Genomic DNA, 12,130 nt, shown 5'->3' with positions numbered 1-12,130 from the left:
AGTGTCTTAATTAAAATATATACGTCTTCGAGTTTAATATTCGAACGTTTTTATTCTCGAGTACATAAAATATATTGTATAGGTGGTCAGGTGGATAGATGTGCGACATTGCACGGTTGTTCCCCGGCATTCTTGAACATTAAACATGTCTTGCAGCTGTTGCTGTCGGAATATAATGTCGCTGCAAGACATATCTTTGCGAATACTGCGTATACGTTTTGCACTTTCGTGGGCCTTCTGCGCGGAAATAGAAACTTCTCGTTTAAGGAGGGGGAGGGGTAAGGTTTAGCAGAACGATAGTAATAGTAATGGGGAAGGCATATATAATATTATACAGAATAATAATATATTATGAGCAGGTCGCTGACGGATTCGAGAATCGATAGCACGCTCGTCACGAGGAAAATACTCAGCACCGGCGAGCAGTCGAAAACGAGAGAAATTCCTAGGTGGTTATATTATAATATTATTATATAGTTCTCGCGCCGCCGGCAGTGAAACCGTTTGAAGAAGAATCCATTTACGTCAAAGTTTGGACTCGCCTCCCACCCATCGCGCGCACCTTTCGCCCATCGTCGTCGTCGCGTCGCTCTGCATTATATTATTATAACTCCGGCGAGCGTCGTCGTCGTCGTCGTTGTCGTCGCGACATCCGACACCGGGCGCATCGGATATCAACAGGCGGTGCGGATACGGCAACGGCGGCGGCGGCGGCGGTGGTGCCGCGTGGCAGGGAGACGCACAGAGACGGCGTCAACGGAGGACCGGACCGGACCGCCGCCGCGTATATGCAGTCCCGCGGGACGGGCGACGGTGGTAGAGTGTTTGACGACGGACAGACGGACGCCGTTGATATCGAGTTTCGCGCGCGCAGTTACCTACGGGCGACGGAACCGCCGCCGCCGGATAAGCCGCTGTCACCGCGCGTTATCGTTTACGCCACCGCCTCACCGTTAACGCGGGCCCGAGAGTGGCACGCGAGAACAAACACGACGCGACGTTTATAATATTGAACAATATTTTTTTATATTATTATCTATAAAATTAAAACGTCATATAATTCGATGTAAAATTTATTCATCCATCCGTTTTTGCCGCACTGCGCAAATAGTAATTATATTCGATTTTGCGATAATGGTATGCGCGTCGAAATACCGAGAAAAATAATTAAATTATGCTAAAATGCGAAACACGCTAATATAATTATAACGCGGAACCGACGAGGTAGGTACGACGTAGGTACTATATACGCGAATAATGGTCGGAAGGCGCCAGTAAAAAAGCAAATATACGTACATATTTTCAAAAACATTTTTCAGAAGACAGAACATTTTTTACAAAAAATGTGTCGATGATTCAAAAATGAAAAACGTAGTAAAATACATTATGTATAGGCAGGTACAACTATACCAATACAATAGTCAGTAACACTCACACATTATTTTTTGTATTATATTCATGATAATTATATACAATTTAAAAAAACTACGGGTATAATTTTACAAGTCTGTAAAATTACTTTTAGAATGTTTTGTATTTAAATACAATAAATTATTCATCCATTTAGAAATTGATTTATTCAAATAATATAATAAATAATAAATAAATATATTCCAATTAACTTTGAGAAAAATATTTAAGAACAAATACCAACTTGGCAGTAAACATAACTGGATTTTGCAATAACATTTTAACTGTGCAAATAATCTGATAGTTCCTAGATGGAAGTATTTTAAACCTTCAAATATTGACACCGGTATTCATGAATACCAGTATCTTTTTACTACACGAATACGAATGGTATTTTTCGTAACCATCGTGAATAAATAATAACGAAATCGTGATATAATGGTATCCCCAAATACTAAGAATACTAGATACTAATGGCTTAATAATCATGCCCGGAAATATTTGGTTATTGTATCCAATGACAATAAAAATATAATAATATTATATTCTGTTTAAAAATTTTTTTTAAAAGTTGAAAATATTTGTACAACTATTAACTATATTATAGGTATCTGGGTTCCGGGACATTTGCGGTCGCCACCTTTTTCATGCCGTTTGCGGTCAGCTTATTTATATCTAAATTTAAGGTATATATATAATATACTTTATATACTAAATTGATTTCCTACGTATACGATTTAATGTCGTTTTTACAGACGAGTAAACTGGAATTTCGGTCACTAAATCTATTCCTTGATCTATTAATGGTGTAAACTCCGACTACGAACTCTACAAATGTGTATACTATACTAAAGACTGAGTAAATGTTATCGATGGCATGTAACTATATAACTGACTTAATACAATTTTAATTTAATACTTCCAAAGTTCCAACACTTTATATATAATAATACCCATAAACAACCAAATAGCAAAAAATCGGTAAATCCAATAATAATACTATTTTAAACATATTTTCACAATAAATATATTATTATAATATTATATACTGTATAGAATCAATTTATTATATAATTATTTAGTACATAATATAATATATATGTATATAACTTAGATTAGATAATCAGGTAAATAGAAATAATCTGACCGCAAACGGCACGAAAAAGGAGCCGACCGCATCGGTGCCGACACCATTATCTATTATTATGATAATAGGTCCGCTCATTGTACCAATTGATCAGAATTTTTTTCCTAATAATACTGAACTTAAAAAAATGAACTTTCATAATTAATAAAATATTATTGTTTTTATAACAATGTAAAATATATATACAAATAAAATTGGGTTACTCCATTTTCCTCCATTGTCAATTTTCTTCCACAATGTATTCGACTAAAATTATGTCTTTTACTTCCAATATTTAAGCCAGTGTTTTAGTATTACCTTCTATATTATAAAGATAATGTAAGGCTAGGATCACATTTTGCGCTTATCGGTTGATGATTATACATTCTGGTATATCGGCTGTCTAAATCAGCTGTTGAAAAATACTAGTCCGAGTAATTAAATAATTATAAAAAATATGATATTATTCATATTATGTCTATTTTTTCTTTTCTTTAAACAGGTATTCATTTGTTTCTAAGATGTCCTATAATTATAAAATACAAAAATAATAATATTATAATCAATTTATTATTATTTTTATTTTTGTTATGCATAAATTATTTATATTAACAGTTTAATTACTTTATTTATTATTCATTTGAGGTAAATGGATAGTGGAGAAAAATTATATCTCGTTTTTGAGGGAAAATGGCTACGGTCATAACATTAAATGTACACATAACGTATTTAGGTAAAAAAAAAAAAAAAATAATTTTGGAGTACAGTAATAGCCATAGTATGGCCATCATAAATAAAATAAAACAAATATCATTACTTTAGAAACTTCCGAGTTCAATTTTCTAGAAATTTATACGTGAAATAACTTATTGGGAGCAACCATACTATTAGGTATACATTTTTTACCTTCATTGGTCATAATTAACGTTTTCTCATGAATGTGATTATTCAGTTTATTGGTATTCTGTGTACCTACTATATACGCAATGAATAAAACATAGAATTCCATAGTGCGCATTATAATAAGCATTCCGACGCATCATGCACATACGAATACCAAAAACATTTATATATAATACCGCTTTTCTTTTAAATACCTAATATACGTTTTTTTTTCTATTGAAAATTGAGAATGTTGTAATACATCTTTAAACTACTTGACAAAAAAAAAAAAATTGTGAAATCGCATTACTTTCGCAAATTATATGCCTATGTATAACCAATAACTATATAATTATCGTTATTTTTTTTTTTTTAAAGAAAAAATAAAACTGCTGTAATGGCATAGTAGGTTATTAAACTATTTAACGAAAAAAATTTAATTTTATCTATAGCTGTTTTTGATATTTTCAAAAAGATAAAATAATTTTACATTTGAAAACCAAATTTGCAAAATTTCGAATCTTGGATGTGTATCTAATAAGATTAAACATTAATTTGCTTTTTTTATCTACCTCTTACATCTTTCTATAATACATGTGTTAAGAAATAATAGCAATTATTGATGGTTAAAGTGAATGTAATTTTATTGTATTCATAAATTAGTTTATAAAATTGTATATTTAATATGTATCATGATTTAAAGGTGGGAGGGGACTATTTGATGGAGATAGCTATAATGAAATTTGAATGGTAGAAAAAATGTTAAAATACAATAAATATTTTGTCTTTCCATGTTTTTCCTGATTGAAATAAATAATAATTTAATTATTGTGTTATAAAATCATTGGCATTAACATATAAGGGATACGTCATTCTTATGTTATTACTGAACATAAGATTTTTGGCAAGACATGACGGGGAAAAAAGGTGGTTTTTTTCATCACACAAAATATTCTAGGAATAGAAAATTTAAATAAGACTGAAAAGAGATTCAATAATATTGTAGTTAACAATGTTATCAACCTCGTTGTGTTTGTTAGCACAGTGTTTACCTTACAGCATTCATAAGTTTTACATTATAATAGTTCAAATTCTTGTAAATGTACAATATACAAATAATAGATTAAAAATAAGTTCAAAATTAAGGTTATAAAGATGGTTGTATTGAATATTGATGGTAATGATGGTTGTATGGTAATTATTATTGCAATTATATTTATATATCTATATTTATAATAAAGACTGCTTTAGTTTATAGTTACTCAACTTTTCATTTAAATTATAAATAATACATTATACACAAATTATATTATTTGGTAAGTATACGTGACGTGAACGTTCGGAACACACAGAAGCAAAAAAAAAGAAATATTAGACATGACTGTATTTTGTTTTATACGTTTTTACGATTTTAACAGGAACATTTTTCCCGGTTATTATGTTATTTAACTTACCGTTGGTAATCCCTTTTTCATAATAAATACATTAAATGTAATGCCATCGCGTCGCACCACGACGCCATCACCACCACCCATTCATCAATACTCCTCAATCGATATAGTATACACCATACACGGCTTTGAACTATATGAACCTACCACACCGAGCAGAGAACATCCATCAATTCAATATTTAGCCGCCTACTGCATGGAATTGGCTGCGTTGGGGTACGTTGTTCAAAATAAATATGAAAATTCAGGGATTATATTGCAGGATATTCGTATAATTTGATTTGATATCACATCATGCAACAACATTTAATTTATGTTGAGATTAATCTAGTTCGACATAATTATTATTCACCCCGACGTGGTCCACGCATGCTTTACCAATCTCCATATAGATTGATTGGGAATTATAATAATTATTAGACTAGACGTACCGTGTAAGGTAATCGTTGCATAATATTGTAATAATTATTTGTAGGTACTTGACGAACTGTTTAGTGAAATATTCATTAAAATTGGACTATACAAATATTGTAATATTATAACAGTTATGTAATATTGTAAAAACTATATTTTACCTCACAACAATATTATTACTAACTATTCAAATTTCACTATTTAATTAATTCACTTACGCACGTGTCTCCAGCCCCCTCTCATAATTTGAAAATTCCAATTCGGATGAGGGGAGGGGCTGGGGACATGTGCATAAGTGAATTAATTAAAGAGTGAAATTTGAATTGTTTCAGTTAAGAGATATGATCAATCAGTCATCTGGACAAGTTCTTTTATATAATATATAGATAATGCATATGTGGAAAATAATTTAGGCTCATATTTAAAATTTAAAATATACTTACTCATAACTCAAAAGAACTTTGAAAAATCGAATAATAATAGAATTAATTATCTATTCAGTAAAGCAATACTAATACAGTGTTAAAACATTATGTTTCAAAGTAAGTATATACATTTTACAATTACTGCGTACTGCGCAGAATCCTTATAAACCTCACAACAATTTCAATGGGGGGGGGGGGGTCACAACCTCCTTAGTTGCGAATCTGATAATTATACTTGTGTAGTTTATTGAAGCATATAAATATTAGTATATCATCACCAGTCACCTGGTTTTTGGTTAATGTTATATTCTTGTAATATTGAGAACTATAATATTATTTTAGTTCGTGCATTTAGTTTATTTTATTTTGATAGATACGCGATAGGACCTATTATATTTTTATAATAATATATATTAAAAAAATTGTTTTCACGTTTCTCAAAATCTAGAAATGTAATTTATTAAAATATTTTAAAAGATAAATTACTAATTTCCATTAATACTTAAGTATTGAAACAGACAGATAAGTTTTAAAGTTTTAATTTGTCAACAGGAGATAGCTGATAATTTTCAATGTTTTTCATGGCGTAAACATGAACAGGTGTACCTCTTATAATTTTGTAAATTAATTAAATACATTTTGTCAGAAGGAAAAAAGAAATTATGGAAAATATAGTTGCTTAATTGTAGGAATTGAGAAATACATATTATTTTATACAAATACAATTACTTATGAAAAAACTAGTAATCGATTAGTTATTAGATTTTTATTTAAACACGCCGACTGTCGGCGGCCGACAATGACTCGTAGTCATTACTCATTAGTCAGTATCGCGCGCGACCAGTCGATGACAACCCTAAGTCGTTATAACACAATTATTTTTGTATGTTATCTAAAATGAGTAAAATGGCCAGTTGGATGGAGGTGAACGATCATTAAATTTAATATAACCATTAAGTATTATATTTTAGAAAAACACCAAACAGCTGGTTTCGGTTTTCCGTCATATTTATGTTTATTAAACGTGTTATCAAAATGAGTGATACGAGTTGTATGTTTTCAATATTTATGCAACCGCCAACCAGGCAGACGTGATCTTTAAATATTACACGCTGGTGTGAATGTAAATGAAATAAATATCAAGGTGATTATCTCTATCTACAGTTTGATGATAGTAGTGAGACATAACAATAATACACTCAGATTTAATAGCATTAGAAAATAAATAACTACCTATTCAACTAAAACTATAAAAATATGCATTACAGCAAATTGTGTATGTATTACCTAACTTGTAAAAAAATCAAGGCTGGTTAAGTCAATATTTTTTTTTTTGCTCAGTTAAGTCAATATACCTCAATTAGAAAAAGTTAAAAATTAATCCACATTTTTTATAAACTTTTTGTTAAGTTAAAAAAAAGTTATAATTTTTTTTACGATGTTATCGCAAATTATTTTTCACAAATCCAAAACTTATTCATATATTTATAGACTATATGTATGTAATTTAATAACTTTATACATGTATATACTTAATTCATCATATAAAAAAATTAAAATTAATCAACTTAACTTATTTCTTAAAATAAAAATTAATTCGTTATTTTTACGTTAATTAAAATTAAAATTTAGAAAGTTAATAGTTAAGTTATTGAAAATCCAAATATAACTATAGTGAAGTCGTTAATACCCAGCCTTGAAAAAAATTAAAGATTTATACATAATAATTAATCAATTATTCAAATTAAATAATGATAAAAATTAACTTGAATTAAAAAATGGACTGAATACTATAAAATAACATTTTTAATATTTTATAATATGTAATATTAATAATATTCATGTACCTATATATTTTCGCATAACTACTTTTTAGAACTACTTTATTAGTAATACACGACTTTAGTAGAATATTGATATATTATCATGATATTAATTATAGGAAAAACACGAAATAAATCAAATTTAATACGTATTATCAGTATAAAAAATACTTACTAAAACCCTTAAAATTATAAAATCTTTTTTTTTCTTTTTTTTTTATTGAACGTTACAGCTTCGGCAGCATAGGCCATTAACTTTGAGTTTTATACAATTATATACTTATTATATAAAATCTTTGTTCATAGATTAAACAATAATAATTAATATTATCCTCACATGCTCAATTGTTGATTATGAATACACATGATACACTCTAAATACTTATACAATATATTATCTACTATATATTATTATGGTTAGGTTAGCGGCAATGTGTATAATATATTTAATATATAAAATGCCTAGGAATTTTATATAATACCTGGTGGTTTTTAAAAAAGTGTATAATAAAATTTTTTTTGCACACATTTCCTAAATATTTTGTATAATAACTAGGCATTTCATAAAATGACAAACAACAAATTGGTAATCTGTAAAATAATATAATAAAATAAAATAAAATCTATAATATTGTTCATCGGTTAAAAATACACTATTTTTCAAGTCACAATGACGCTTCAATAACTCGGCGTTATAACGAACTTTCATTTCGCGCACTCGACTCTCCACGCACGACGTCGACATTTTGTCTAAGACTGAAATGTGAAAATAGTATAAGTGTATAAGACTACGGTGACAAAATTATCGCGTTATCTATCGACAGTCGGAATTCTACTTCATTAAATTTATCGATATTACAAATTACTAATGGATTTATATTAGCCATTAGTTGAAGGTACCATGTCAAATATCAATAGGTACTGATAATATGGATTTAATATATTACCTATACATTGTTTGGCATTTCATATAATGCTTAGGTAATTTACACAATTTTATAGATTGCCAGCTGTAGTTGGTGTTATATAGAATTCCTAGACATTTTATAAAATACCAATATTATACACATTGCCGCTAACATGTACAATAATAAATTATAGGTAATGTTAAAGGCCAATAACCTTTGTTGTTGAGGCTCACTTAAAAAAAAAAAAAAAGCGGGTAAGTCGTGGATGTCGCTCTGCTGTACAGTAGGTTATACTGTAATGAATGGGATTAAATTTGAATGCAATGATAGGTATCATTGTATACGAAAAACGATTCTGAACGGAGATGAATTGATTTTGAAACAAATATTTTATTTTTCAATTAAGACGCATTTTGCATATGGCATGGTTAATCAATTAGTGTAGTTATCATGTAGTTATCATAATTCATAATACCTTATATTATCATATATATACGAATACCTGGTTTGAGGATAAATCGTTATCATTACCCGATTTCATAAAAATTTAAAATTCAAACGCTCAAAACATTTTTCCTATAATGACAATTTTCTCTATATCTATTTAAAGCAAAACTTATGGAAAACTTGGTGTTAAATTTTATAACCTTAGACATAAATACAAACAATATTATGAATTTTGAACTACAAAATAATTTGCAAATATTCATGGTTTTTACGAATTTTTGTAAATATTTGAAATTCAAATGCTAATAAAAATTTAATTTGGATTTCCGTTGGACATTTTTTTTTGTGATAAAGATTGATAAATTTTTTAAGGAATCTTGTATTAAATTTTCAAATCTTAGATTTAAAAAGAAAATTTTTTATGAATTTCTAGCTTATAATAATTTGCGAATTTTCGTGATTTTTACGTATGTTGTCAAATTTAAAATTTAAATGCATGTAAAAAAAAATGTGACTATACATTTATTTTATTTTTCAACTGCTATTGTAAAAATATTTTAGGAGCCTTGTATTAAATTTTCAAATCTTAGGTATAAAAGGAAAATTTTTTATGAATTTCTAGAATAAAATAATTTACGAATTTTCATGATTTTTACGTATGTTGTCAAATTTAAAATTTAAATGCTTGTAAAAAAAAATGTGACTATACATTTATTTTATTTTTCAACTGCTATTGTAAAAATATATTATGAGCCTTGTATTAAATTCTAAAATCTCAGAATAAAAAAGAAAAACTTTTATGAATTTCGATCTAAGATAATTTGAAAATTGCCGTAATTTTTACGTATTAAGTCAATATTTAAACTTCAAATGCTAATAAAAAAAAATCGTGACTATGTATTGTTATAATTTTTTAATCACTTTAAGAATAACTTATAAGGAATTTTGTATTAAATTTTCAAGTATTTTGATAGGGCCGAAAAAATTTTATCGACACTTCAAAAAAAATTTTCAGAAAAATTGAAAATTTCAGTGGTCTATAAATAACTCAAAAAAGTCGAACATTTTTGAAAATTAAACTGTATATAGATATCACTAACATTAACATTTGGTGAAAATTTTAAGTATTTACAGTGATTAGTTTTTGAATTACAACCATATAAAAATATCGATTTGGTCGAAAACTGAATTTGCGTAATAATTCCCGTTGTTCTGTCATTTTAGATTCTGAGCGGAGCGATGAATGTATTGATTTTACCATGATGTGTGTTTTTTTTTTTTGTGTCTGTCATCACGTTTTGGGGCAGTAAAAATGCTTTGATTTTTGACTTCAGTACCTCGTTCGATCAGAAAGTGAATCTAGTTGGTACTTTGGGGGGTCAAAAGTAGAAAATTCTTAATACTTTTCTAAATAATTGAGAAAAACAAACTAAAAATTAAGGGAAAAACGGAAAATTTTACGCACACTCATTTTTCGACAAAATCGATTTTGGTTTTTGATGTAACTTTAAAACAAATGACCATAGATACATGAAATTTTCACCTAATGTTTATATAAGTATATTCTATCCACCATGCAATTTTCAAAAAATTTCGACTTAAGTTGAACTATTCATAGGCATTTCAAATTTTCGATCATTATTAGTTTTTTTTTAATTAATATCGATAAAAATTTATTTGTTAGGCAGAAAAGCTTGAAAATTTAATACAAGGCTCTTAACATATTGTTACAATAGCAGTTGAAAAATAAAAGAAATTCATAGTCACAATTTTTTTTTATAAGCATTCAAAGTTTGAATTTTGACAAAATACGTAAAAATCACGAAAATTCACAAATTATTTTAAGCTAGAAATTCATAAAAAATTTTCTTTTTATATCTAAGATTTCAAAATTTAATACAAGATTCATTACAAGTTTTTCAATCTTTATCACAAATAAAAATTCCACCGGAAACTCAAATTAAATTTTTATGAGCGTTTGAAATTTAAATTTTTACAACATTGGATTTTCACTTTTAGCGATTTCCTTATTTTGGTGTAACTCTAAAACAAATTACCACAGATACTTTAAATTTTGACTGAATGTTTATATAGGCGTGTTATATATTTGATAAAATTTTCAAAATATTTAGATTTGTTTTGAGCTGTTTACTGACATTTTAATTTTTCAACTTTATTAGTTTTTTTTTCTATAAATATCGATAAAAATTTATTTGTTCGGTAGAAAAGTTTGAAAATTTAATACAAGGCTTCTAACACATTGTAACAATAGAAGTTAAAAAATATTAAAAATTCGTAGGCACAATTTTTTTTTATAAGCATTTAAAGTTCAAATTTTGACTAAATACGTAAAAATTACGGCAATGTTCAAATTATCTTAGATAGAAATTCATAAAAGTTTTTCTTTTTAATTCTAAGATTTGAAAATTTAATACAAGTCTCCTAACATATTTTTACAATAGAAGTTGAAAAATAAAAGAAATACATAGTCACAATTTTTTTTATAAGCATTCAAAGTTTGAATTTTTACAACATATTACGTAAAAATCACGAAAATTCGTAAATTATTTTATGCTAGAAATTCATAAAAAATTTTCCTTTTATATTTAAGATTTGAAAATTTAATACAAGGCTCATTATATATTTTTACAATAGCAATTCAAAAATAAAAGAAATATATAGTCACAATTTTTTTTTATAAGCATTTAAAGTTCAAATTTTGACAAAATATGTAAAAATTACGGCAATATTCAAATTATCTTAGATAGAAATTCATAAAAGTTTTCCTTTTTAATTCTAAGATTTGAAAATTTAATACAAGGCTCCTAACATATTTTTACAATAGAAGTTGAAAAATAAAAGAAATACATAGTCACAATTTTTTTTTATAAGCATTCAAAGTATTTTTACAACATATTATGTAAAAATCACGAAAATTCGTAAATTATTTTGTGCTAGAAATTCATAAAAAATTTTCCTTTTATATCTAAGATTTGAAAATTTAATACAAGGCTCCTAACATATTTTTACAATAGCAGTTGCAAAATAAAAGGAATACATAGTCGTCACAATTTTTTTTTTAAGCATTCAAAGTTTGAGTTTTGACAACATATTATGTAAAGATCACGAAAATACAGAAATTATTTTAAGCTAGAAATTCATAAAAAATTTTCTTTTTATATCTAAGATTTGAAAATTTAATACAAGGCTCATAATATATTTTTACAATAAAAATTGAAAAATA

This window comes from Diuraphis noxia, unplaced genomic scaffold (genome assembly GCF_037042655.1).
Source record: "Diuraphis noxia isolate RWA-SAM2 unplaced genomic scaffold, SU_Dnox_SAM2 contig0001, whole genome shotgun sequence".
Taxonomy (NCBI): domain Eukaryota; kingdom Metazoa; phylum Arthropoda; class Insecta; order Hemiptera; family Aphididae; genus Diuraphis; species Diuraphis noxia.
This window is presented reverse-complemented; position numbering follows the sequence as displayed.